Here is a 6,720-nt window from a genome sequence, read left to right as displayed (position 1 = left end):
ATATATATATATATATATATATATATATATATATATATATGTATATATATATATATATATATATGTGATTTTTTTCAGAAGTTAGCGAGTGCACATGCACCCCTTCCATATAAGGTGAGTCCGCCCCTGTCCCCAAGCTAAACAAATAATCAACCTGTTGTAAAAAAGATATACCTTGGTTATATTTCATCTCTATGGTCAATAGAATACATAAAGAAAATGAAAAATACTTTATGTTTTATACGAGAAAATTTCAAGAATATGTTGGATATTTAGATTTTGAAATTATACTCTAATTTTTGGGAAGAGGAATTAGATTACATTATATTACATTTAAATTGAATATTTACTACTTTTCACTTTTGTCCTCTCAAATTGTTTCGATAAGACAAAATTATATTGACCCCTCAAGGTTGTTGTGGCTCGCGTTTAGTTCAGAGCCATTGGCACCGGACCTACATCCTCTGATTAATTATTATGGTTAGTGTTCCATGTAATGTTGGAAAAGATATTTTTATCAAAAGGCTTAGAGAAGTTAGGGAGAATAGTCTTTTTTTTTGTTGTTAGATGGAAATTAATACTTCTTTGTGAGTATGTCTTGGTGTATGGGGATTAAAAGCATACACCAATACAACAAAGATTGTAATGACCCTCCAAGTCATTTCCTTTGTTTTTCAATATTTTCGGTGTTTAAAGTTTTCCCTATACCAACACCAAGTTATTTATGATTTACTAGGACCGACACTTTATCACTTGGTTGTTCATTTGAGTTTTATGCAAGTTTTTTTATTTTGGACTTTTTAAAGTTTTTAAGATATTTAACTTCAGTCAAAATTACAGGCAAATGGCCTCAGAATGCAATTCTAATAGTTTAATTCGCTTGCTCCGGAACACTAAGTTTGGTGTAGAAGGACCTTTGGTTTGGATCCCGAGTCTTCCGGGTTCATTTCGAGCAGGGCCGGACCCACACTATACTGTGGGGTGCACGTGCACCCGATAACTTTCCAAAAAATCATATGTATATATATGTATATCTATTTTGAAAAACTGATAGAAATTAAGATATAATTAATTGTTCACCCATAAAAATATAGAACTGCACTTGTGCAATTGGTAGAAGGTAGAGATACCACCTTCTAGGCCAAGGTTTGAATCCCACTAAAGCCTATTTTTATTTTAAGTTCAGCTTAGACCTTATATTTGAGCTATGTATATATTGATGCACCCAAAACCTTTAAATTCTGAGTTCGCTTCTGAGTCGAGCCACCTTACGACTTATGGGCAAAATAGATCCTTGGGTAGTGTTTGGACCTCCTTTTTATGGAGATAACATCCGTTGAAAGTTTTTACATCTCTGTAAATATTAATAGATGTTTTTCCAATTATGACTATTTTGATTTGTCGAAGAATATGATTAAAGAGAAAGTATACAACTATATATGTGGGATAAATAGAGAAATAATTTTTTCTTACCCAAAAGAATGAGAGCAAGTAGAGGAACTGAGACTTCATTGAGAAATTTTAAAATTGTTAAAAGGCTTGGGATATTTGGATCGAAAGAAAATAGAAAATATTCTTTATTTATAGGCACGACACCAGCTTAGTATAAATAAAATTACTCCCTCAGTTCAGTATTGTTTGTCATGGTTTCTATTTTTAGAGTTAAACTATAAAAATTTTGACTAACTTTTTAAGATGCATTTTTTTATCATATTCATATGCAAAAAATTGTAATTTATAGTATTTTTCATATAATTTTAGAATATCTAATTTTTTTTGTTTAAATATCGAATCAATATGATCTAATTTACCTTTAAAAATTAATCAAATTGACTTTTGATAAGCGCAACATGACAAACATTTTCGGACGGACGGAGTGGATTTTAGTGGTGTTCACATGAATGTTGCATCTGACATAGTAGTTATGAAATATATGCTTGGTCATGAATTTTAGTCACTCTTCTTCTGTATTTTTCTATAAGGATTAGATTTTATTAAAATAGTGTTATATTATTTACTTCCTCTTTCAATTTTTATATGAGTTAGTTTGATTTTGCAATGAATTTAAGAAAGAAAGAAAGATTTTTAAAACTTATAATAAAAGATAAGTGAAAAAAAGTCAAAAGCTTGTGTGGCTATAAATCATTTTCTCAGAGAAAAAAAAATCTTTTCCTTAAAATAAAATAAATATTTTAAAGTTAAATTGTTTCTTAATATAAAAAATATCATTTTTTAAAAAACTTATTAAAAAGGAAAGTAAGTCATATAAACTGAAATTAAGAGAGTTTATAATCTTATATAAAAAGTAGGAAAGGTGATGAAGTAGATACCACTTTATTGACATACTAGGGGTGTTCACGAGTCGATTTGAATTAGTTATTGATTAAAATTAACATCAAATTAAAAATATATTGCATAGATATGATGATAATCACATGTATATGATTTGTTGATTCGGTTCAATTATTTCTTTGATTTTCTTAACAACATTAAATTAACTATTATCGATTTAAAATATAAAATCATATAAAATTGATATATTTAATAAAAATATAATTCAATTTTTCTAGTAAATTTAATTTTTTCCAAATAATAAACACGCGTGGACATGCGTGCTAGCATCAAGGTTATGTCACACGTGCACCACAAGTTTGAAAGTAATGGAGAATTTAAGATTTAACTCTATACTTGAAATTTAGCAAAGATGATTCTTGATATATAAATTGTATCAAAATTAGGAGCTTCATTTGAGATGTGAGTGAGTTTTTGGGTCGAAGATAAACATAATATAGTATGAGTGTCTACAAACTCGCGTGCTTACAAATATTGCAAAATTAGTAGATTGGGAACGTTCTAATGCTTTGCGAAAAGGGAAGGAAAAATCTTGAAGATTTCGTGGCTCGTGTCCGGCAGTCGAGGTATGTTAAGACTTTTAGACTTCGTTGAGAAATTTTTTCTAATTAAAGATTAAAATGGAATAGACAATGAGTAAGGGCAAAAGATGGGGTCTCATACCAATGGTGTGACGGGCATGGTACGAGTACCAACGTTATAAAAGGGAAAATCTATTACTATGATATGGTATATTGTAATTTGAGAATGCCAAAGTATATGAGCATTAGCTGAAGTATTTAGTGACTTGATTTCTTGTGTGTGGCTGTGTCTTTTACTGAACTCGTATAATTGTGATGATTGAAGTGATTATATGACATAGCGACATTTGATTTGTTGAGATGTTGTATCATCCCCTTTGATTGATATCATATTGTACACATGCATTGACATGAGATTGAGCATGAGTAAAGCTCTAACACGTGGAGATCGTTCGTGTTGAGATCGAGTTATGATTATAATTTCGGCGCGTGGAGATTGTCCGTGCGAGTGATTGATTATGATTATAAGTTGAGCACGCGGAGATCGTCCGTGCTGGGGATTATTTGATGTTATGATTGTGCTTTGAGATCGTCCGCACAGACACGTGGAGATCGTCCGTGTCAGTATATAGACCTCGCGAGTCCCCCATGGGTCATGAACTCTCGATGTATTTCCGAGGAGTATCATGTATATACGGTTGAGAGAGTACTGGACTTCTGAGGCATCTCGGTTCATGGTGTCACATTGCATTGCATCTCATTGCATCCTTCGTTCTGGTTGATTATGGATTTTTATATGGTGGTCTGACATTATGACATTTGATTATCCCTATTGATGAAAAGGTGGTTGATAAGTATAGTGTGGACTTATAAAATTAAAGGAATATTTTTCTTATATAAACTCCTGTCACTACTTCTTCGTTGTCGGTTAATGAGATATACTGGGTACACGTGGTTTCGTACTCATACTACACTTGTTGCACTATTTTGTGGTGCAGATTTAATTTCAAATTTGAGCATGTTCTTGGAGCTTGAATATGAGTTTGGATTATCTTGGAGTTGTGGTGCGTTGCTTGGAATATTCTGCGGCTCACACCTTCAATCTACCTTTATTTATTAGGTTATTTTGGTATTCTAATAGGATATTTCTTATGTTTAGATTTTCATATTAGTTTGGACTTGTATTCTATTGTAGAAGCTCTTGTACTTATGACAGTAAATCTTGGGGTGGTATTTTATTTTTTTCGCATTATTTTTTAAGACTAGTATGTTAGATATTAGTTTGCTACTTACCTTTTCACGTTTAAGTTGAATTGGTAAACTTATTGGGTTAGCTTACCTATCGGTTGGGAACATAGGTGCCATCACGACTTGTGATTTTGGATCGTGACATGTGGACCCACTTAAATTATTATTCCACATCATTAATTTTAGGAGAAATTAGGTGGATAAATAAATTTTACTAGTTAATTAGTTAATATAGCTATAATTTTAATGAAATTATCATTCACCATTAACTTACAATCATAATTACGTGGACCATCATAATTACGTGCATTACATTTAGAATTTATATAATTCAACTCCTAATGATATAAATTCATGAATATAGAGGTATAGACAACGGCGCAATTACAACCGTCGTCTCCACGCTGTCACCATCTCTACCTACTCAAAAGTCCAACTACTGTTATTGTGGAAGGAGATGTGGTGGCACCACCTAAACTCTATAGATCTCAATTTTCAATCTACCATTAAAATCCCTAATTATCAGTTCATTAGGTTTTGTTAAAGTAGAAAATATAATCGACTTATTTTTTGCTTGGGAAAATTGAGCAGACACATAAAATTAGCACCTAAATGTCACTATAACAAAATTTTAACTTGGTTGTGGAGATTAATAACCCTGCAAATTATACCAAAATTGTAGGGGTTAATCGAACCTTCGTATTTTGATACAATTGTTGGGGGTTTAAGTTGATCCTATAATAAACCTCCATAATTTATGTATTCTTTTGTAGTGTCAGAATTTCGCAATTGCATAAATCTAGAATTTGTTTATGCTTACTTGTTACAATTCAAGCCGTTGTGATTGACACCCACACTAACCCCCGATGGAAAAACCACTAATACTAATCAACTAACAAAAAAGTAGATATTTAAAGATACAGAAGTAAGTTTAAATGCGGAGTCATATAGAGTCCACATAAACTCCATAAGTTTAACTAAAATTAATCAAACTAAAGAGGAAGAACAACGTAACCCCAAGAACATGAAAGTTAATGTCACGATCCAAAAATAGACGTGATGACACTCGTCTTACCCTACCAAGACAAGTCAGTCTATAACTCATTTGTTACAATAAAATGCGGAAAATTTAATATCAAATTAAGTTATACCCCTAAAACCTGGTTGTCACGTGAACAAGCCTCTAAAATATTACAATTAAATCAAAAGGAAATATAAGTCTCATATGACATTGTTTCTAAAGTAAAACAAGATCATAAATAGGAGTAAGAAGATTTGCTGAGATGACAAACAACAACCTCAGAAATCTCCAAAAAGCCTCAGAAAATAAGAGAATATATCACAAAGGTCCGGGCTAGTGACCTACGAAAAATTGTGGAAGCAAGGAGTGAGTACTAAACCACACGGTACTCAGCAAGTAAACCTCTAAACACAAGCTAAGGGGATGAAATACGAGTACTCCTACCACCCCAACCGAACCTCCATTGCTACAACCTGCATAAAACCCAGTCCAACCTAACAACTCAGAATTTACAACGCACATAGTTCAACAGCACTTAGACAAATTACATATCCTCAACAACAACACTTTGACAATTGCATATCTTCCACCAAGTTTCACGGAAAGACATTCACAAGATCAGCAGCACACAAAATCAAGTTCGCCAATAACAAAGAAGTGCAATGCAATGAAATGCAATGTCAAGTATAGTGATGCATGTCTGACCTAATGATACACACTTGCTGTCTCTCAGTTTGGGACCCATGAGGGACATATCTGTCCATGCACCCATCGCGGCATACAATACGATCCTCGATAATAGTAACCATTGCGGCGTGCGATACGTCCGTCGATATATAGTATCCATCGTGACATGCGATATGTCCTTGAAAATATAGTATTCATATTAAAAAATATTATTGAAAAGAACTTAAAATATTTAACATTTGGTTAACTCTCAAAATTCCACCCGTGTTGCATAATTCAGATTAAAAAAAAACTAAAAGTGCTATAAATCACAATAATTAATAACTTAAAATATTTAAAAAATATATTAAGATGTGGTTAACTATCGAGATTGTATATGTACCACATAAATTGGAATAAAGAGAGTAGCATATATTATTCAAAAATTACATTAGGCGTACGATAAATCACAACTTAAAGTATTTTAAAACATATTAAAATTTGGATTAACTCAAATAATTTACATGTACCACAAAATTGGGTCACGAGAAATAACATATAATATTTTAAAATTGTATTAATTATTAAAAGAACTATAAATTACAATAATTTAAAATATTTAGAAAAAAACATAATAAAATTGATTAAGTCTCAAAATATATTGAAATATTAAAAAAAATATTCAGAAATTAATTAACTTATAAAATATCACATGTGTCACAAATATTATTGGAAAGTAATGAATATGGAAAGATGTCATAATCCAATACAAATTGTATTTATATCACAATTTTAATATAATCATTCATATGAGATTTTTTTCAACCAAATAATACTGAAAGATTGCGTTGAATCATTTTCACTAAAGAGTAAAATCATCAATTTTAAATTCATTATTTGCCCAAAAAAAAC

The sequence above is a fragment of the Solanum pennellii genome, chromosome 2 (genome assembly GCF_001406875.1).
Source record: "Solanum pennellii chromosome 2, SPENNV200".
Lineage (NCBI taxonomy): Eukaryota > Viridiplantae > Streptophyta > Magnoliopsida > Solanales > Solanaceae > Solanum > Solanum pennellii.
The sequence above is the reverse complement of the archived record's forward strand: the minus strand, read 5'-3'. Positions refer to the sequence as shown.